We start from the raw sequence: 22,259 nt of genomic DNA, 5'->3' as shown, positions 1-22,259 counted from the left end.
CATCGCACACAATTGTCGTTCTCCAGAGCGCAGAGAAGCAACCAGAAGACATGGTCGGATGCCAATGTAACTTTGTAAAAACACACACCATCGGAGGGTATGGCAGTATTTAGAGATAGAACTCTCTCCGACAGGTAGAGTGACCACCAGAGTATTTAGTGTTGTTACCAGGCCTGGTAGGGTACGAGAAGCGCGAGAAACGTTATACGACTGATTTTTTAACTCCCGAAGTTTTTATTTTTTTCAAACAATAACATTATCCCATTCAAAGTAGCTCGCTTCTGCAGTTATAAACCGGCGGAGTGGTTGTTCCCACTCTTGGTAGCAGCGCTGAAAGGCTTCAATTGGTAGGGCTTTCAAAATGTCGGTCACATTCTTTCGTATGTTCTCCAGAGTCCAAAAATGACATCCTTTTAAGACATTTTTCAATCCGGACAAAGGGAACGTTCACAAGGACTCAAATCAGGTGAACGTAGGGCTCTGAAACAACAGGAATATTTTTTTTAGGTCAAAGATTCCGTGACAGAAGTGGGCTTGTAACATGGAACACTGATATGTTGCAAAAAATGGTTCAAATGGCTCTGAGCACTATGGGACTTAACTTCTGAGTTCATCAGTCCCCTACAACTTAGAACTACTTAAATCTAACTAGCCTAAGGACATCACACACATCCATGCCCGAGGCAGGACTCTAACCTGCGACCGTAGCTGTCGCGCGGTTCCATACTGTAGCGCCCTAGAACCGCTTGGCCACACCGGCCGGCTGATATGTTGCACCATCCACTTGTCTGCAATGTTCGGTCTCTCCCGATTCACCATTTTCAGGAGCCTTTCGAGGACCTCTTTGTAAAACACATGGTTGACAGATTGTCCTGGAGGAACAAATTCTTTATGCACGATACCTTTATTGTCAAGAAAACAGCTTATTTGCATTGTTTTGATTTTCGATTTGCTCATTCGAACATATTTCGGCTGAGGAGTTGTCTCAATGTGACACTCCTTAGTTTGCCGCTTTGTCTCAATCAGAATCGTATTCAGTGATGCAGGATCATCTGTGATCACACGACTGAACCATTCGTGATCACTGGCAATCCTCTCAAGAAGCTCAACGCACCTAGATTGTCCTACTGTTTAGTTGTGAGGTTTTTCGGGACCATTTCGGCACCAAGTCTTCGCATTTGCAAAACTTTGGTTAAACTTTGATGTACGGTGAGAGTGTTCAGCAGATCATCCATCAGCCTTGTAGTTAAACGTCGGTCTGATCTCACAAGAACATGCACACGATCGACGTTTTCGTCGGTTTTTGAAGCTGGAGGTCTTCTGACGGAGGTTCACTCTTCAACGTATCCTCACTCTTCAACAAATGATGTAAGCGAAAAACTTGTACTCTTTATATGGAATGTTCCCCACAGGTGTTTTTAAACTTTTGAAAGGTCGCATGCACGGATTTCCTAAGTTTAACACAAAACTTGATGGCATAACGTTGCTCTAAATTCCGCTGTTCCATTTCCGTAACACAAAATTAACAAACAACTTCACCGATGGCGCTGTCAGAAATCATGTGATGACTGAACTGAGCTGAAACTCTGAGCATCTGGAAGGGATGAACACAATGGACTACACGAGTCGAACAAGACAGCGTTGCCAGATCGCTCGCAGTGTTGTGTGCCTCATTACTTTTCTCAGGCACCACGTACACCCTTGAGGGTCATGAACAGTGTCAGATATTGAGTAATGATTGTGAAAGATACAGTGATACTGCGTACTGGTGTGAGACAGCGTTATCCGCCCATGACGAAAGTTTGGAAGCTTCTACATTGTTGGTTTCCGTATGGCCAGCTGTTAGAGTCGTTCAAAAATTGTTCAAATGGCTCTGAGCACTATGGGACTTAACATCTATGGTCATCAGTCCCCTAGAACTTAGAACTACTCAAACCTAACTAATCTAAGGACATCACACAACACCCAGTCATCACGAGGCAGAGAAAATCCCTGACCCCGCCGGGAATCGAACCCGGAAACCCGGGCGCGGGAAGCGAGAACGCTACCGCACGACCACGAGCTGCGGACAGAGTCGTTCAATGCCCACATTTGTGGGACATTCGGATGTGACAGTCTCCCGATACTGGACTGCATGGGGAGGTGAGTGCAGGCATACTCGTCTTCTAGGTTGTGGTCGGCCCCTTCTCCCTAGCACAAGGGAGGACCGCCATATTGTGCATCACGTGGCTGCCGATCGAGAACAAATAACTCCCTGCCACATTGTGTGTCATATGGCATCGTTGGATGGAGATTAGCAGCAGCCGGTAAGAAATTACCGTCCCCTGCGTAAGCCGCCGCTAACATCACAACACAAAAGCTTACGTTTGGAGTCGTGCTGTGACTGGGAAGCACGAGCTACTGATGGATGGTGCCACATTACATTCAGCGACAAAACGCATTTCTGCACTACACACGATGACCTTCGTTGGCGAGTATGGAGGAATCTCGGAGGGGGTCCCATTCTTAAAATGTTCTGGAGAGTTACAACAGTGGTACTTCTCGCATCACATTATGGGAAGCCATAGGGTATGATTGCACGGGTCATGGCTGGAAGTGACAGGATACTCCGGCGGCATAACTGTACTTCACGTCGTCATGTGTTACCTTTCGTATGACAGCATCGTGGTGTTATATTTTAGTAGGACAGTTCTTCTCCATAGGACACGTGGCTCTGTAACGTGCTTTCGTAATGCTGAGGTACTCGTGTGGCCAGAAAGAGCACATGATAGAACATGAGGCACTCGAGCTCAGAAGTAAGCTCTGTCCCAGTGGCAGTATCTAGGCTGTCAAGGACGAGTTAAAACGGTGAAGGGCCAGTGTGGCTCAGGAGAGTGTACAATGGTTTTATGACATCCACCTCAACCGATCAATGCATGGATCTAAGCCAGAAGTGGTGCAACATCAGACTGGTAAGTGTGCTTATACTGCAACTCGATTTCGTGATCACTGAAATAACACCGCATACTCTCTCAATCCGTGAAATTTCATTCTGTTTTCTCCCCCGCTTCTGGGTGCTTCACTTATTTTGTCAGGAAGTGTATGTCTACGCACTGCTCTATCTGAGGGGCAAGTGGGAACCTATATATAACTGTAGGCTTTCCCGGCGTAAACTATTGATGGAGGTTTCTCGGGTCTCCAGCCGAGTGGTAGCGTTGGTATCTCGCGACGTTTCGGGAAGTGTCATACTACCCATCTTCGCCAGAAGAGTTCGTGTCAGCTGTTGATGATATCAGCTGTACTCTGCAGCCATCTTCAGGTGAGTTTGCAGTGTAAGCAGCCTCGCACCACAGAGACGTATACGCTCTCATACTATTTGACGTCAAGCCGTTCAAACGTCGAATGAAGGCAGCAGCATACGACCGGCTGTAGGACCGTGCCTACTAACTCACTTCAGTGTTCAGATCAACCTCCGGATTTGGACTCCTTTACGATTTATTGCTGGCAAGGAGACAATATGGAATGGCCCTGCTTAAAATCCTGCTAAATATGAAGAACATCTACGTCGGTGTCCAGAGATCAGTATAACGAAACAGCTAAAACTGTCAGCTCTTACAATTGCAGGCTGCCTTTCCAACAGCTTCCATGCGCCACATATATTTGATTTTCACAATTTCATATAATTTTTTTACGGAATTTAAAAATTTAACATTCTTTCATAAGCCTACTCGTTAAGAGGTATAATCTACTTTGAAGATTTAACACCATATTACAGTTGGTAATTGTCTATCTTGAAGCAGTGTAACCACGGCACACAAATTACCCCGACTATATTCATCCAGTATTTGAGAATGAGAGCACTTAAAGAATTCCAACAACTTTGCGCACAGTTAAAAACCTTTAAACTTTTTCTTGCAGACACCCTTTACACAATAACGGAAGGAAGAAAAATTAGCGCTTCCTACATTTTTGCTGTTCACGCAGTAAACCCTCAGCATCAGGAATTTCGTTTTAATTTACTACATCTAACTCTAGTTGTACCACACTTTGTAGACAGTATTTACATATACCACTGGGAGTACCTGCAAAATTACACAGTCAAGTCACATTAATGTGACCACCGCCTACGCCTTCCAGAACGAGAAGATCACCCAGGGAGTGCCATGAAAACATTCCTCCTCCAGTCCGGTCCTTCCCGACAATTGCCAGCCTTCGTCGCCGATGAACAGCGATCAGTATAGTTGCATGAACCAGTCACCTGTTGAAGAGATGAACACGAAGCAACATTCGCAGAAAGATCGTTCAGGAGACATTTTTGGAGCCCCTTGGTATAAATGGTTAGTCATTTGTTGTACAGTTGTCAGTCTATTCGCCCACGGACATCTCCAGAGCCGTCGTTCACCTCTGTCACCTATGGCCCATGTTCCTGTTGTTGTTGTTGTTGTTGTTGTTGTTGTCTTCAGTCCAGACACTGGTTTGATGGAGCTCTCTATCCTGTGTAAGTTTCTTCATCTCCCAGTACCTACTGCAACCTACATCCTTCTGAATCTGCTTGGTGTATTCATCTCTTGGTCTCCCTCTACGATTTTTACCCTCCACGCTGCCCTCCAATACTAAACTGGTGATCCCTTCATGCCTCAGAACATGTCCTACCAACCGATCCCTTCTTCTAGCCAAGTTGTGCCACAAATTTCTCTTTTCCCCAATTCTATTGAATACCACCTCAATAGTTATGTGATCTACCCACCTTATCTTCAGCATTCTTCTGTAGCACCACATTTCGAAAGCTTCTATTCTCTTCTTGTCCAAACTAGTTATCGTCCATGTTTCACTTCCATACATGGCTACACTCCATACACATACTTTCAGAAACGATTTCCTGACACTTAAATCAATACTCGATGTTAACAAATTTCTCTTCTTCAGAACCGCTTTCCTTGCCATTGCCAGTCTACATTTTATATCCTCTCTACTTCGACCATCATCAGTTATTTTACTCCCTAAATAGCAAAATTGATTTACTACTTTAAGTGTCTCATTTCCTAATCTAATTCCCTCAGCATCACCCGACTTAAAAATTTGACTACATTCCATTATCCTCGTTTTGCTTTTGTTGATGTTCATCTTATATCCTCCTTTCAAGACACTGTCCATTCCGTTCAACTGCTCTTCCAAGTCCTTTGCTGTCTCTGACAGAATTACAATGTCATCGGCGAACTTCAAAGTTTTTATTTCTTCTCCACGGATTTTAATACCTACTCCGAACTTTTCTTTTGTTTCCTTTACTGCTTGCTCAATATACATATTGAATAGCAACGGGCACAGACTACAACCCTGTCTCACTCCCTTCCCAATCACTGCTTCCCTTTCATGCCCCTCGACTCATAACTGCCATCTGGTTTCTGCACAAATTGTAAATAGCCTTTCGCTCCCTGTATTTTACCCCTGCCACCTTAACAATTTGAAAGAGAGTATTCCAGGCAACTGTCAAAAGCTTTCTCTAAGTCTACAAATGCTAGAAATGTAGGTGTGCCTTTCCTTAATCTATCTTCTAAGATAAGTCGTAGGGTCAGTATTGTCTCACGTGTTCCATTATTTCTACGGAATCCAAACTGATCTTCCCCGAGGTCGGCTTCTACCAGTTTTCCATTCGTCTGTAAAGAATTCGCGTTAGTATTTTGCAGCTGTGACTTATTAAACTGATAGTTCGGTAATTTTCACATCTGTCAACACCTGCTTTCTTTGGGATTGGAATTATTGTATTCTTCTTGAAGTCTGAGGGTACCTCGCCTACATCATACATATTGCTAACCAGATGGTAGAGTTTTGTCAGGACTGGCTTTCCCAAGGCTGTCAGTAGTTCTAATGGAATGTTGTCTACACTCGCGGGGCCTTGTTTCGACTCAGGTCTTTCAGTGCTCTGTAAAACTCTTCCCGCAGTTTCATATCTCCCATTTCATCTTCATCTACATCCTCTTCCCCTTCCATAACATTGTCCTCAAGTACATCGCCCTTGTATAGACCCTCTATATACTCCTTCCACCTTTCTGCTTTCCCTTCTTTGCTTAGAACTGGGCTTCCATCTTAGCCCATGGCCCATAGCGCACCACAATTGCCTCGGCGCCTATTTTGGATAGCGGCCATTTTGCCACGCACGGTGTACTTTAACCACGGCGGCACGCGAACAGTTTACAGACTCAGCCGTTTCGTAAATACGTCCACCCTTGGCCCGAATGCCAATGGTCATGTCTTTTGGACGTGAGATAAATCGCTCCGTTTCCGCATTACGACAAAGAATGCTCTGTTTCCACAGCCTCCAGACACACTTTATACGCCCTCCACTGCTAGTGCTACCAACAGCCGTCTGTGAGCAGTTATTACACTTTGGCGTCGAATATAGCCGGCGATCACATTAATATGACTGGCCGGGTATTGCCAGTGCAGCGCTACCATAATGAAAGCGCACCTGAGTTTCGGAACTGGGTCTGGAGGGATGCCTGTGATGGTTGGCATATGTGGGAAGTGGAAGGGGGGGGGGAAGGAGAGGGAGAGAGGGAGAGAGAGAGGGAGGGAGAGAGAGAGAGAGAGCATGGGAGGGGGGGGGGGGTCTTGGTGAGCCTTCGGAGTATGAGCCTGGGGTGGGGAAGGGGACAGTTGGCGAGAGAAGAGGGGATGCGATGCATTGCGGCCCCGTCAAGCGCGAAATTGCAGTTCCAAGGAGGCGTTCTGTGCGGTATCTGGGAGCTACGTGCTATACAGTGGGATCAGGCCGAAGCCTCTTTCGTGGACGGCATCCATATGATACGGCAGGCGAATATAATGTATAGTGCCATTGTGTAACGGAGACGAGCATATAGGAGAAACGTGCAGGAACGTTTTTGGTAGCAGGAGCGCTCAAGGGGGATTAAATCACTAACAGAATGTTGCTATTACGTCCCACTGATGTTCCACACACTACCGAGTAAATGTAACTAGACAGCCGGAGAATTCACCTCAAACTAACGTATGAGTTTGTCACAGAACTGAAGCTGTAAGACCGTGTGCATGTCTTTTAAAAGACCCGATTTAGCAATATGTGACACAGGTTCGATTTGATCTCTTGTTACTTCAGCATTCCAGCTTTAAAGGGTGGTTGTGCAGCGCACCGAATCCATGCCACTACGATTGTTGGGCAAGCGTGGACAATGACAGTAAACGGCTGTAACAGAGGAAAATGTAACTAATGTGTTTATATAGAAGAACTGCTTTTCTGCAAATTTTGTTTCTTTTAGTTTGAAGAAAAAGTAGCATAATGCATGTTGAACGTCAAGGGCTACAATAGCAGTGACAATTTTAAAGCTTAAGAGGGCAAATCTGCTATACAGTAGTGGAAACCAGAATAAATGTTTCGATGTTTGTATCAAAGTTAACATTTTCGACTGGAATAGTTGTGCGCAGTGTACATCCTACAGTGTGAGAGCCAGTATACTGACAAATGCAATCAAATGATACCGTATTTGATATCAGTCCTACGGTATGTAACAAGGCATCAACGATTCAGGTGGTAGAGGGTGGAACTAAGTGTAAAGGCAGTCGGCTCTGTGCGATGTTAGTGTGTGCATACGTGCCTCTAATGCAGATAGGAAAACGACACCATTAGTGGCAATGCGTGTTCTGCCCATAAACCACGATTGTGACGATGCTACGCGGAAAGCAGTTATCATGTGATTAAGGGTATACGGAATGAGTTTTTCGATGAAAAAATCGATTTTTGGGTAAATGCATTTTCGAAAAATTTAGACTCTCCCGTTTAATACCATGTATAAAATATTTATATGACGTGAATATAACTATTTTAAATAATTTTTTAAAATAATTTCGACACACGATGTTCCGCACCTTGTATATGAGACGCGAAATATACCTGATATAGACAGCCTTGCCAGAGATATAATTGAGCACAAGAGAGTTAGCTTTTCTGTTGGCTACACTGCTAGACAGTTGACAATAGATTCTGCACCATTTGTATTGTTTCCTTTGTGCGTATATCCATGTCATTGTTGTGAAAGTCTTATGTGGAGAAGTCGTTGAGTTTTCTTTCCTTCAATATGCCAAGACCTAGTCTGAAGGTATTTAGAAAGCGTGTACATTTGCACAAGAAAGTAAAGTGTACTAAAAATTCGTCTGATTCATCTTCATCAGTATCTGATGTCCCAGTAGTGACTAACCTCAACACTGGTAGTGATACATTGAGTGATGCTGCTTCCACTACACCGGAAAGTGCTTCAAGAAGAAAACTAGCTGGAACTGAAGAAGAATATAAGAAACTAAATGCTGGGACTACAAAATATGAGGTAATTAACGTCTCTTTATTATCAGACGTTTTGGAGAACAATGTGTGCTGCAAACAATGTGGAAAATGTGGTGTTTCATTGAAAACAAACTTACATGTAGGACTTGCTGGTGAATTAGAGTTGATGTGTAGTTATTGCAAACACAGTGTTACTTTCTTCAATTCCTCACATGTTACTGCAGATACAGGTAAACTATGCGATATAAACATTAGACTGGTTTATGGATTACAGTGTATAGGAAAGGGCAGGGCTGCAGGTGCCATGTTGTGTGGTTTGATTAACCTCCCTCCTCCACCTTCAAAATTTAACAAACACATAATTGCAATAGGCTCTGCTGTAGAAGATGTGGCACAGGAATAGAAGATGTGGCACAGGAAAACATGAAAGATGCTGTTGAGGAAGCAGTTGTTGAAAATAATAATAGCAGAGACTTGTCCATAGCTTTTGATGGAAGCTGGCAGAAGAGAGGCCACACATCTCTGAATGGTGTAGTAACAGCTACAAGTGTGGACACTGGTAAGGTAGTTGATGTGGCAATACTTTCCAAGCATTGCAGATGCAAGGAGAAAATGAAAACTAAACATGAAGAGGAGTGCATGGCAAATTACTATGGGTCAAGTGGTGGTATGGAAGTTGCTGGTGGAAGAAGTATTTATCAACGCTCAGTAAAATTGTACAACGTTAGATACATAAATTATCTTGGAAATGGTGACTCAAAGGCTTTCAAAGAAATTGAGGAACTGAGATCCTATGGTAACGATGTGAAAATTTCCAAACTGGAGTGTGTTGGCCATGTTCAGAAAAGGATGGGATCAAGATTTCGACGGCTCAAGACTAGCATGAAAGGCAAGAAATTGAGCGATGGAAAAACTTTAGATGGGAAAAATAGACTGACATGCTACAATAGATCATATTCAGAAGTTCTACGGTCTAGCAATAAGACAGAATACAGCAGATGCAGAATTAATGAGAAGAGCAGTCTGGGCTCTGTTTTTTCATACAGCTTCAAACAATGAGAATCCCCAACATGGGCTATGTCCAAAAGGAGACGATAGTTGGTGCAAGTACAACAGAGGCAAGGTAACTAAGAAACAATACAATCACCCTCATCACCTGCCATAATGGATGAAATAAAACCAATATTCCGAGACCTCGCAGATATTAGTCTACTAAAGAAATGTCTTCATGGCCGGACTCAATATCCAAATGAGTGTGTGAACCATGTGATATGGAATAGACTACCTAAAACTGTGTTTGTGGGTATGAACACACTTCACTTTGGCGTTTATGATGCTGTTTCATCATTCAATCAGGGCAATATAACAAAGTGCAAAGTTCTGCAGAAGTTGGGGCTCTGTGTAGGACTACGAACTGCCGCAGCTATGCTTTGTTTGGACAAGGAACGGCTCAGGTCTTCAGATAATGCCAGAAAAGTATATTCAAAGATGGCTAGACAACATAGCAGAGCCATCAAGAGGAAACTGTTGGACGATTCTGATGATACAAGCTATGGAGCAGGCTTGTACTGAAGTAAAAACTTTGAAGCTAATTTCCCGTAACTTTAGTTTTTTTGTGTATAAGGTACATTTTCTCAGGGCCTATTTATAGTAGAAAGATGAAATTTTCTGAAGTTGTTCCTTAAGACTTTCTAATATATCTGAATTAAAAGATATGTGAAATTATTTTGTATTAATGGATGTAAATTTTAAAATACTCGTTAAAATGTATAACTTTTTTTAACATTTACAAAAAATAAAATATCTGAAAAACTATACATTATTTTTTCAAAATTAATAATTCAGCATAAACGCAGAACACATCTATGCGTTCTGTGAAAAAAAATCAAGAGTATCGTCCAAATAACAAATGAGAAAATGTTCCTAACTTTTAGCTCAATTTAACATTGTAAGCATAGGGCGTTCCATATACCCTTAAAAGAAAAACATTTGAGGCTTAGAAACGGCCCCATTTGCGCAAAGCAAGGGCAACAAACCGTTATTCTTCTCAACTTGTTGCTGATTCACAGCTGTCGGTAACTACCAGACATGTGCGATAAATTTTGTCAAGTGACAAACATCTTGCATTCAAGAAACGACTGCAGAGACCTGTTCTAACACCCAAACGTACATACGCTACGAGTAGATTAGAGTTCGCTGAAAAACGTATTTCATCGGCTTGTGAATGGGATAGAGTAATCCTCAGTGAGGATAAAAAGTTTAATTTAGATCGACCGGATGTATTTGAAACTTATTGGCATGATCTGAGAACACAGCAACAGGTAAAAATGAGAAGAACTTTTGGTGGTGTTAAAGCCAAGTCACACACTGATTGGCTTGAACACCACAATGGAACTCTAACATGGACACTGAGACGCTAGAGACAGAGTTGATTAGAATGTATCAGGAGCTAGAGGACGAAAGTCAGACGTGTCAACAAGACAAAGCATTTGTGCTTGTTTGTGCTATGACCAAAAAATGGCTTGAAAATTAAGATATCGAAGTCTTGCCCAGGCCAGCAAGTAGCTCGGATATGAACCTCGTTGCAAAACGTTGGGGAATGCTTGCAAGGCGTGCTTATCGCAATGGAAGGCAATTTGAGGCCGCATGTGAGCGGAAAAGTGCGATACGAGAAGAGTGGCGACAATTTCACTGCAAGAACGACAAGTCCAAAGAAAATCAATCCCGAAGAGAATTTCTGAGGTAATCAGGAAGAACGGTGGTTCGACAAAGCACAGTGCAATGACACAACAAGACCCTGTGATGCGTTTATATCAATTTCCATCCAGGAAATGCAGAGACCTTATTTTGTTATTCGTGTTATGAAAGAAACTACGTAATTCCGTCATGATCGTTTATGTCTTATATGTAACTAATATTTTCATAATGAATTCGATACAGTATGAGACAGATATGGTACTGTTACTTTCATAGGAACACTGCCTTTATACTGATTTTCACTGCTGTATATTTAAGGGTTGGAAATTTAATAGTGACAACTATTTATTTACAACTTACATAAAATAGATAAATGTTTCAAACTTTAGCTATTCTTAGTTGTCAAGAGCACTGTGTGTAATCAACTGCCAGCGATGCAAAAGTCGTGATGTACTCTTAGCAGCGTCAGTTCTGTTTACAGTTAGACTGCATCGATCTAATGCCCGCCGAATCTCTCTAACAATTCTGAAGCGAATGCCATAAAGTGTTTGCTTTAATTTAGGACTAAACTCGTAGTTACAAGGGCTTAACACCGGGAAGTGTGCTGGAACAGTTAACTTTGAAACGTGTACCCATATAATATAAGTTGTAAGTAAACAATTGCCACTATTTAAATCCAACCCTCATAGTTTGTCAGAGGGGTGACAGCGTGATCGCTGAAAACTATTTTTATTTATTAGGTTACTACAACGAAACCCCCCAAAAATATCGTGATATATCAGCCATGTAATAACTCCCATGAACATAAGAAACAAGAACGATTACATCCATCGTGTATTTGTAATTTTGATCAGCAAATACATAAATATTCGTACTCACTTATTTTCTAGGGATTTTATTGTGCTTTACCCTTTTAATAACAAGAAATACAGACGTTGCGCTAATTCAATCCGTTCACGCCTGATGCAAGCAGCCACGAACCCACTTGGACCTGTGCGTGCTTCGGTGGTTTTGTACAGAGCATGCTCTCCTTCGGTACCCGGGAAGTGGAGCTCTTGGATCCCGCTTACACCTACAGTGTCCAGTCACTTTAACGTGACCACTTGTTATAAGCCTGAATAACAGCCTTTTGCAGGGCGGACCGCTGCCGGACGTACAAGACGAGAGTTAGTGAGATCCTGGAAGGCACCGACAGTGCCGTTACCAGTTACACTGGGTTTCTCGGTTGAAGATCCACACCGCCAACAACCCGATCGACGTGATCACACAGATTCTCGATTGGGTTTAAATCCGAGGAGTACGGTAAACCCATCCTGAAGCTCTTCGAAGCTCACACGTACACTGCGAGCAGTGTGTCACGCTGCGTTGTCCTGCTGGTAGATGCCATCGTGCCGAGAAAAATAACTGCATGTATGGGTGGAAATGTTACCCAAGAACAGATGCACATACTAGTGTTTTGGTCCACTGTGCCTTTCAGAGTGACGAGATCACCCACGGAATTCCACGAAAACATTCCCGATACCATAAGACTCCCTTCACCGACTTGGACCCTTCCGGAGATTGTTGTAGATGTTCACTCTCAGACGTTTCACGCCGTACAAGTCAACTTCCGTATGTCCGATGGAGCATAAAACGTGATTCATCTGATAGGCCACACGTCGCCACTCAGTGGACGTCCAGTTTCGATACTGGCGTGCAAATTCCAGCCCTCGTCGCTGACTATAGTAGTCACAATAGGAGCATGAACCAGGCGACTGCCTCTGAGAGCCATACGCAGCAGCATTCGCTGAACGGTCGTTAAGGAGACGCTGTTGGTAGCCCTTTGGCTCATCTGGATGTAAGTTGCCCAACGTTGAACATCTATTCGCTCGTACGAATCTCCGCATCCGTTATTCACGCCATGGTGCACCACAATTGCCTCCACGCCAGTACTTTTGGATAGCGCCGTTTTGCTACGCATGGTATACGAGGGGCGTTTGAAAAGTCCATGCAAAAATAAAAACTACTTACGTGTTTGGGATAAACCTTTTTTATTTTTCGACATAGTTTCCTTTTAGACTTATACACTTCGTCCAAAGCTGTTCCAATTTGTTGAGCCCTTCCGAAAAATAGGAATTGTCCAACTCTGCAAAATAGCTATTAGTTGCTGCAATCACCTCCTAGTTTGATTAAAATCTTTGTCCCACCCACCATTGTTCAAATTGGGGAATAAATAGTAATCTGAGGGAGCCAAGTCTGGAGAATAGCGGGGATGTGAAACGAGTTGGAATTCTGTTTCCATTAATTTTGCGACAAAAACTCCTGAAGTGTGTGCTGCTGCGTTGTCGTGACGGAAAAGGACTTTTTTGCGGTCCAATCACCCGAGTTTTTCTTGCAGCTCGGTTTTCAAACGGTCCAATAACGATGAATAATATGCACCTATAATAGTTTTACCCTTTTCCAGATAGTCAAGGAGGATTATCCCTTGCGAATCCCAAGAGACAGTTGCCATAACCTTTCCGGCCGAAGGAATGGTCTTCACCTCTTTTGGTGCAGATTCTCCCTTGGTAATCCATTGTTAGATTGTTGTTTGGTCTCAGGAGTATAGTAATGTATCCATGTTTCATCCACAGTGATGAAACGATGCTTAAAGAACTGCGGATAGCTTTCTCATGTCCAAATGTTTATGCAAAATATTATGTACCCATTTATTCGAGACGCCCACAGCATCTTCTGTCATCCATCACCTTATCAACGATTTTATCAATGATTTCTGGAATCGTGACCTCCATAGGGCGTCCAGAACGTTCAGCATCGCCTGTGCTCATATGGCCACTCCAAAAATTTTGAAACCACTTATAAACTGTTCAAATCGAAGGTGCAGAGTCACCGTAATGTTTATCAAGCTTCTCTTTAGTCTCCTGAAGCGTTTTACTTTTCATAAAGTAATGTTTAATCACCACACGAAATTCTTTTTCGTCCATTTTTTTGACAATCACTCAACTTCCTTGATTCACACGTATGCCAAACACAAAGAATTGACAAATATTGCTGAAACTTGGTGTGCGTTCTTTCCAAAGATGCTACTAACTAAACATGACCTTGATACGCGCTGGTGGTTCCATCTCTCGGACTTTGCACGGACTTTTCAAACGCACGTCGTACTTTAACAAGGGCGGCACGCAAACAGTTTACAAACTTAGCCGTTTCGTAAATGCTTCAACCCTGGCCCTTTTCGACGTTAGACAAATCGCTTCGTTTCCGCATTACGACAACGACTTCACTGTTTTCCGCGCTCCCCGTACACGCTTTACATACCCTCCACTGCTAATGCTGCTACCTGGCGTCTGTGAGTCATTATTGCATGTTAACGTCAGGCGTAGGCGGTAGTCAGATTTTGTTACTGGACCATGTATGTTATATGTATCGTTCTGTCACCGACATAATATAGCTCTCCGACCAGTAAATCATTCACGTGACTTCTGCCAACAACAAAGACCGACGAAAAACAACAGACGAATGCTTTGTGCGTTGCTGTCGCCGACGCGAATATTCTTTCACGGTTCGCTGAAATATCGACAACCAGCGAAACAGAAGGGAACACCAGCGAATGTGAACCAAAAACTACCGAAAGCTGTTCGCAGTTTACTAGGGAAGAGAAAAATCGGCCTGTTAAATCGATACCGGTATTTTAGACCTGAATAACCGGTATTTTTTCAGTATTTATTTGTTCTCGGTCATAACAGGTGGTTCCTATTGTTTATTGATAACCAAGTACAAAAAACTGAAATATCAATTAGCTATAGCAGCAGCACTAAAAATTTTTATTTTACAAAGCAGTTTTTGAAAATGAAGTCATTTTTATTCGTAAAGTTTGCGTTGGCTTGAAATACTTAGTCATTATAGAGAATGGGAAAAGCTATCACGGCCGGAGTGGCCGTGCGGTTCTAGGCACTACAGTCTGGAACCGCGAGACCGCTACGGTCGCAGGTTCGAATCCTGCCTCGGGCTTGGATATGTGTGATTTCGTTACGTTAGTTAGGTTTAAGTAGTTCTAAGTTCTAGGGACTGATGACCTCAGAAGTTAAGTCCCGTAGTGCTAAGAGCCATTTCAACCATTTGAAAAGCTATCAGGAGCTATTTTAATAAGAGTACCGATAGGATCAAGTAACAAACACATGGGGTAAGGATTGGTACAACAGTGGCGAGACAATAATGTCCCTGGTGTCGTGTGTTGTGACCTGAGGTACGTGTGTGCGTGAAGTTTGCAAGACTTGCCCCCCACCTGGTCTATACCGCATTTCTCGCTTGGTTGCCTGACATCCGTTGTATTGCAGAACGGCACCAGCCATAGCCTGGAAACATTTTTACGCATTGACATAGCAATATGGTACAATGCTTCATTTCCATTAAAAGATTAAATATTTTTCTGCATTTCTATGAAATAATAAAAGAGGAAAGAAATTATGGTAACAGTAAGAACCGAAAACATAACAACGATCCATTCTTTCGTTCTTTTCATACTACACAATGAAAATAGAATGTAGCTGACCTGCTGCGTGTGCCTACACAATACGCCTATATCTGCTTGTACCCCCTGAAAACGGACAAATTAATCTCCAACCTTAGTTTTCACCCGTTAGCACAGACTATTCGTAATGCGCAAATAGTGGTACGATCCCCGATTACAACTGATTTTCGTCACGAGTTTCAAAAGATTAGACTCAACAGGAGAATATTTTTTATGTTTTGCAGTTTTCAACCACTTATTTTTTCGAGAAAAACAACTATGGACGAACTAATTTTTGTATTATTTGATATTTAGTTTCATATTGTGATTTTATTTACCTTGAAACAGAGAGTCGAAATTTTTCAATCTTTGTTCGATTTCTACGTATATTACACGAAATAATGGGAACGGAAACTGAAAACCGATTCTTTCGGAAACCGATCGTTTTGAGTGGTTTAACGGTCCGGTTAAACTGACACGAAAACAAACCGATACAACCGAAAAGCTGTTGTTTCAGCGATAACCGCCACCCCAGTGTTTACACCAGCGAGTATTGGCTGGTGGTCGTCCGCTTGTGTTTACGCTGGCGTTAAACGTCGGCGCTGGTGACCTCAGAGAATGCACCGTGTAGGCTCGTGGCCAGGTTGTTGGCCCGGCCTTGGAGCCAGCGACTCATAGCCTTGTTTACGTCTGGAACCGGCGCCTGCGGCATTCGACCGCGCTCGCACACTGAGCTGAGTCCCACTCGAATACAGCACCTAGATGCGCGCTCCCCGCCGCCCACCCCCTCTCCCCCAACCAATTAAATGCTTACTACTGTCCCGCGCAGCACGTGATAAACTTCGAGCAAGGCAAACAAGACGAGTCGCTGTGTTCCCTCTCCGAGATAGTCTGAGAGCGTGCAGCGGGAGCGAAATATGAAAATCGGCGTGCTGTATTTGATGTGCGTGTGGAAGGGCTCTTTTGTTTGATCTTGCCTGCGAAGTCTTGAGCTGAATGTTAGCAGAAGGCGAAAACCAACACACACACACACACACACACACACACACACACACACACACACACACACACACCCCGGACGATTATTTCCAAGGGGGAACAAGTTCCCTCATCAGGGAATATTCAGACATTGTCTCTCTCTGAAGAGTGGCGTTACCTTACTCTTTAAGGAGAAACTACTGTTATTACTGCTGCGAGCATGAGTCAAGTGGCAATACTTGTAATGGTGCGTGGAAGGTGCTGTTTCTAATGAGCAGCACAAGACTAATTTTAATTAATACCGCACAATTTTGGTAAAATATTTCGGAAACGTGCCCACTCGTCGTCTTAGATTCAAAATTTACGAGTATTGTGTTGCTTAGGTATTATTTTGTATTTGCATATTTGTTTTTCCCTATCAATATTAGGGCTATGAGACCCGTTCTTGTATCCGTTTCTTTTCAGTTTTGCTACATGGGAAATATGCAGTATAAAATGATAAAATGACAGCACATACCAACTACCACACGTGACTAATAATGCTCGACACTGAGGTGACGGAAGTCATGAAATAACGATATGCGCATAGACAGGTGACGGTAGTATCGCTTATACAAGGTATAAAAGGGCAGTCCATAGGCGGAGCTGTATTTGTACTCAGCTGTTTCGTGTGAAAAGGTTTCTGACGTGATTATCGCCCCACGACAGGAACCACCAGACTGAATGAGGAATGGGAGTTGGAGCTAGACGCACAGGACATTCCAGCTCGGAAATCGTAAGGGAACTCAATATTGCGAGATCCACAGTATCAAGAGCGTTCCGAGAATTCCAAATTTCAGGCATTAGCTCTCACCACGAACAACGAACTGGCCAACGGCTTTCACTTAACGACCGAGAGCAGCGGCGTTCGCATAATTTGTCAGTGCTAACAGACAAGCAACATTGCGTTAAATAAGCGCAAAAGTCAATTTGGGACGTACGTCAAGCGTATCCGTTAGCACAGTGCAACGAAATTTGGTGTTAATGGGCTATGGCAGCAGACGATCGACGCGAGTGCTTTTGCTGACAGCACCGACATCGCCTGCAGCGCCTCCCCAGGGCTCGTGACCAATTCAGTTGGCCCCCAGACGACTGGAATCCCGATTTTATTCAGTAAGAACTGATGGCGGGGTTCGAGTGTGGCGCAGACCCCACGAAGCCATGGCTCCTTGTTGTCAACAAGGCACTGTGCAAGATGGTGTGGGCTGTTTTTACACTGAATGGAGTGATTATGTTCGGCTGCTTGGAAAACATTTGCAGCCATTCATGGACTTCATGTTCCCAAACGGATGGAATTTTCATGAATGACAATGCACCATGTCACTGGGACACAACTGATCGCGATTGATTTGAAAAACATTCTGCGCAATTCGAGGGAATGATTTAGCCACCCAGATCGCCCGACATGAATCGCATCAGACATCTATGTGGCATAATCGAGAGGTGAGTTCGCGCACAAAATGCTGCACCGTCAACACCTTCGCAATTATGGCTGGCAATAGAAGCACCATAGCTCAATATTTTTGCAGGGGGCTTCCACCGAGTTGTTGAGTCCATACCACATCGAGTTGCTTCACTAGGCCGGGCAAAATGGAGGTCCGGCACGAAGCTAGGCGGTATCCCACGAATTTTATGATGTCAGAGTATACTAATAATAAATCTGTAAAACCGCCATGTCTACTTGTTTCTCTTTAAACACGTCTATCTCCAAAACCACTACACGAATTTTCATGAGGTTTCCGCAGGTAACTTCAGTATAGTTTGGAGCTCCGTATAGACTAAGTTCATCAAAATCGGTTGACGGAAAAAGATATAACGATTTCAAGTTTCATTAAAACTTTGTCTTTCAGTCTGAACACGCTAATCTCCAAAAGTACTACATGTTTTTTTTATTTTTTATTTTTTATAGAGTTTTCACTAAAACTTAAGCGTAGCTAGGAGCACCGTATAACAGGCTATGGTTTATCCAACTCGGTCGACTGTATTCACGACATTTTGCGAACGGTGTTCACATATAACGCTGAATGTACGTGCAAAATTATATTATTGGACGGCACATAATTCAGGAGACATGACGTCATAAACACTCAGATTCGAGGAAAATTGTCGCATCGTGGATGACGTTTCAATTTATTGACATCTTGAGTTGTCGGGTTACTTTGTGCCAGGAAGGGCTCTCAACAAGGGAAGTGTCCAGGCGTCTCGGAACCTAATCGATATTGTTTGGACATGGAGGAGATACAGAGAGACAGGAACTTCGATAACATGCCTCGCTCAGGCCGCCCCAGAGCTACTACTGCAATGGATGACCGTTACCTATGGATAATGGCTCGGAGGAACCTTGATAGCAACACCACCATGTTGAATAATGCTTTTCGTGCAGCCACAGGACGTCGTGTTATGGCTCAAACTGTGCGCACTAGGCTACATGATGCGCAACTTCACTTCCGACGTCCATGGCGAGATCCATCTTTGCAACCACGACACTATGCAGCGCGGTACAGATGGGCCAAACAACATGCCGAATGGACCGCTCACGATTGGCATCACGTTCTCTTCACCGATGAGTGTCGCATATGCTTTCAACCAGACAATCGTCGGAGACGTGTTTGGAGGTAACCCAGTTGTGCTGAACGCCTTACACACCTCCGGCCCAGCGAGTACAGCAAGGTGGAGGTTCCCTGCTGCCTCAGGGTGGCATTGTGTGGGGCCAACGTACGCCGCTGGTTGTCATGGAAGGCGCCGTAACGGCTGAACGATACGTGAATGACATCCTCCGACCGATAGTGCAACCATATCGGCAGCATATTGGCGAAGCATTCGTTTCATGGACGACAATTAGCGCCCCCATCGCGTATGTCTTGTGAATTTCCTTCAGGATAACGACATCACTCGACTAGAGTGGCCAGCATGTTCTCCAGATATGAACCCTATCGACGTGCGTGGGATAGATTGAAAAGGGCTGTTTATGGACGAAGTGACCACTAACCACTATGAGGGATCTACGCCGAATCGTCATTGAGGAGTGGGAAAATCTGGACCAACAGTGCCTTGATGAACTTGTGGATAGTATGCCACGACGAATACAAGCATACGTCAATGTAAGAGGACGTGCTACTGGGTATTAGATGCACCGGTGTGAACAGCAATATGGACCACCACCTCTGGAGATCTCGCTGTATGGTGGTACAACAAGCGTGTGGTTTCCATGAGCAATAAAAAGGGCGGAAATGATGTTTGTGCTGCTCTGCGTTCCAGTTTTCTGTACAGGTTCGCCGGCCTGTGTGGCCGTGCGGTTCTAGGCGCTTCAGTCTGTAACCGCGTGACCGCTACGATCGCAGGTTCGAATCCTGCCTCGGGCATGGATGTGTGTAATGTCCTTAGGTTAGTTAGGTTTAAGTAGTTCTAAGTTCTAGGGGACTGATGACCACAGATGTTAAGTCCCATAGTGCTCAGAGCCATTTTTTTTGTACAGGTTCCGGAACTCTCAGAACCGAGGTGATGCAAAACTTTTTTTGATGTGTGTATGTTATGCACAGCTAATACACGCATACGTCAAAACATTATCACCACTGAGCGCCGCGATAATGAATACTGCCTTGTGGCGCAACGTTCCCGTGATGCGGTAACGAAAATAAAGAAGTGTAGCACAGACGAATGAAGAATCGTTGTAGTGACGGTACGCGCCGCAGATGGTGAAATGCGGACATAAACAACTTTGGCAAAGGGTAGACTCTTACGGCCTGGTAACTGGGAACGAGCACCTCGGGAACGGCGAAGCTGGTCGGTTGTTGGCGTGCTACTGTCGTGAGCACCTGCGGAAAGTGGTTGAAGGACGGTGAAACCACCAGTAGCCGACAAGGTGTTGGATGTCCGCGCCTCACTACAAAACCTGGTAGCCTGAAGCTCGGCCGCTCTGTAAATCAAGATAGGCAGCGATCAGTAGTAGATTTATCCGCCTTCAGTAGCTAAATGATCAGCGTGGCGGATTGTCAATCCTCTGGGCCAGGGTTCGATTCCCGGCTGGGACGGGGAATTTTCTCCTCCCAGAGACTGGGTGTTGTGCTGTCCTCGTCATCATCCTATCCTCCTCATCGACTGCAGGTCCCCGAAATGGCGTCAAATTGAAAGACCGGCACCAGGCGAACGGCTTGCCCGACGGGGGGCTCTAGCCGTACGATTAAATAAATAAAAAGTGAGATTTGACGACAGAGTACAATAAAGCTGAAGGCCGAAGTGTTTCGCAGCACTTTGTGGTACATGAGCCTCTGCAACGGCCGATCCTTACGTATTCCCATGTTGATCTAACGATATCATCAGTTACGAATACCGAGGCGACGGGGTCACCGAGGTTGGACCCTGGCCCAATGTAAACGTGTCGCCTAGTAGGATGAATCACGTTTCTTGTCACAACAGGTCGATGGGAGCGTCCGGATGCGTCGTCATCCAGGGGAACAGCTGTCGAAACATGTACCCTCCACGGATTCAAGCCGCTGCAGTAATGCGCTATGGGAAACATTCCCTTGACCCCCATGGGACATGCGGTAGTAACTGGAGGCAGCATGTGGACTACGTGAGCATTATTGTGGGCCACTTGCGTCCCCCCAGGCCGGATGTCTTTCCTGGCGGCGATGGCATCTTCCAGCAGTAAATCTGTCCGCATCACAAGGCCAGTGGTTTGAGGAGCAAGATACTTAACTCAATCTGGATTCGCCTGATCTGAACCCGTCGGAACACATCTTGACGGTATAGGGCGGCAGCTCCGCGCCCACAAACCACTGGCATATAATCAGTTTACGGCAATTACGTGACCTATGGGCTATCAAGCAGGTGCTCATAAAGTTTTGTATCTGTGCTGGTTTTTAAATTGGTCAAGCATATGCCGTGCACGCTGATGGCGTTCATTGTAACTGCACAGTTGAGACAATGGTATGGTAAAAGAATTGCAGACATACCGTCCACAATTATTAATTGCTAATTATAAATGGCTCAAATTGCTCTGAGCACTATGGGACTTAACTTCTGAGGTCATCAGTCCCCTAGAACTTAGAACTACTTAAACCTAACTAACCTAAGGACATCACATACATCCATGCCCGAGGCAGGATTCGAACCTGCGACCGTAGCGGTCGCGCGGTTCCAGATTGAAGCGCCTAGAACCGCTCCGCCACTGCGGCCGGCTGCTAATTATAACCTACGAATAATTTTGTTGCTGTTGATGTATTCAGCTGCACTAGAGTATCGAAGATGCATCAAGACAAGCGATTATACGAGTTCTGTTTAGACTACGAAAGAAATGTTTTCCGAAATTTTCGAAAAGCGTAGATACCGGAGAAAGTTGCCTTGCATGAAAAAACAGTACCCTCTCCCAATTACAGAGATCTTTATCTGCTACTATCTCGACCGTTCTTGTGCAGTGATGAAAACTAAGTTTTTGATTTACAGCTGGGAGCCAGGAAGGCGTTATTATGAAGAGTATGTTTCTCTCTATCGGAGAAATAACACTGAGCATGACTGGTCTGAGCAGTAATGGTTCCTCACATTCCTTTACTCACGAATGTTAATTGCAAGAATATTTTAATCGAACTACAACTCAATGACTCGTGCTTACAAGACATCGTTGTTTAGCGAATGTCCTCAGTTTCATTCTGGCAATACATTGAGATATATGGAGTAAGATCTTGCTGAAATGTTGAAGCTGTGTGATGTCCAAGGCCTTTCCTACCAATATTATATCGTGGAAGACATCCGATCATACGTCATGTGCATACCGATGGTTAGAATTAA

The 22,259-nt window shown here is 44.1% G+C and overlaps 1 protein-coding gene across 1 annotated transcript in view; it reads right to left on the bottom strand.

The window, feature by feature from the left end:
- The window catches only part of LOC126199620 (uncharacterized), a 423,045-nt gene that overhangs the window by 229,219 nt on the left and 171,567 nt on the right, over window positions 1–22,259 (bottom strand). The gene's annotated exons all lie outside the window — the stretch shown is intronic.

This window comes from Schistocerca nitens, chromosome 8 (genome assembly GCF_023898315.1).
Source record: "Schistocerca nitens isolate TAMUIC-IGC-003100 chromosome 8, iqSchNite1.1, whole genome shotgun sequence".
NCBI classification, from domain to species: domain Eukaryota; kingdom Metazoa; phylum Arthropoda; class Insecta; order Orthoptera; family Acrididae; genus Schistocerca; species Schistocerca nitens.
This window is presented reverse-complemented; position numbering and strand designations above follow the sequence as displayed.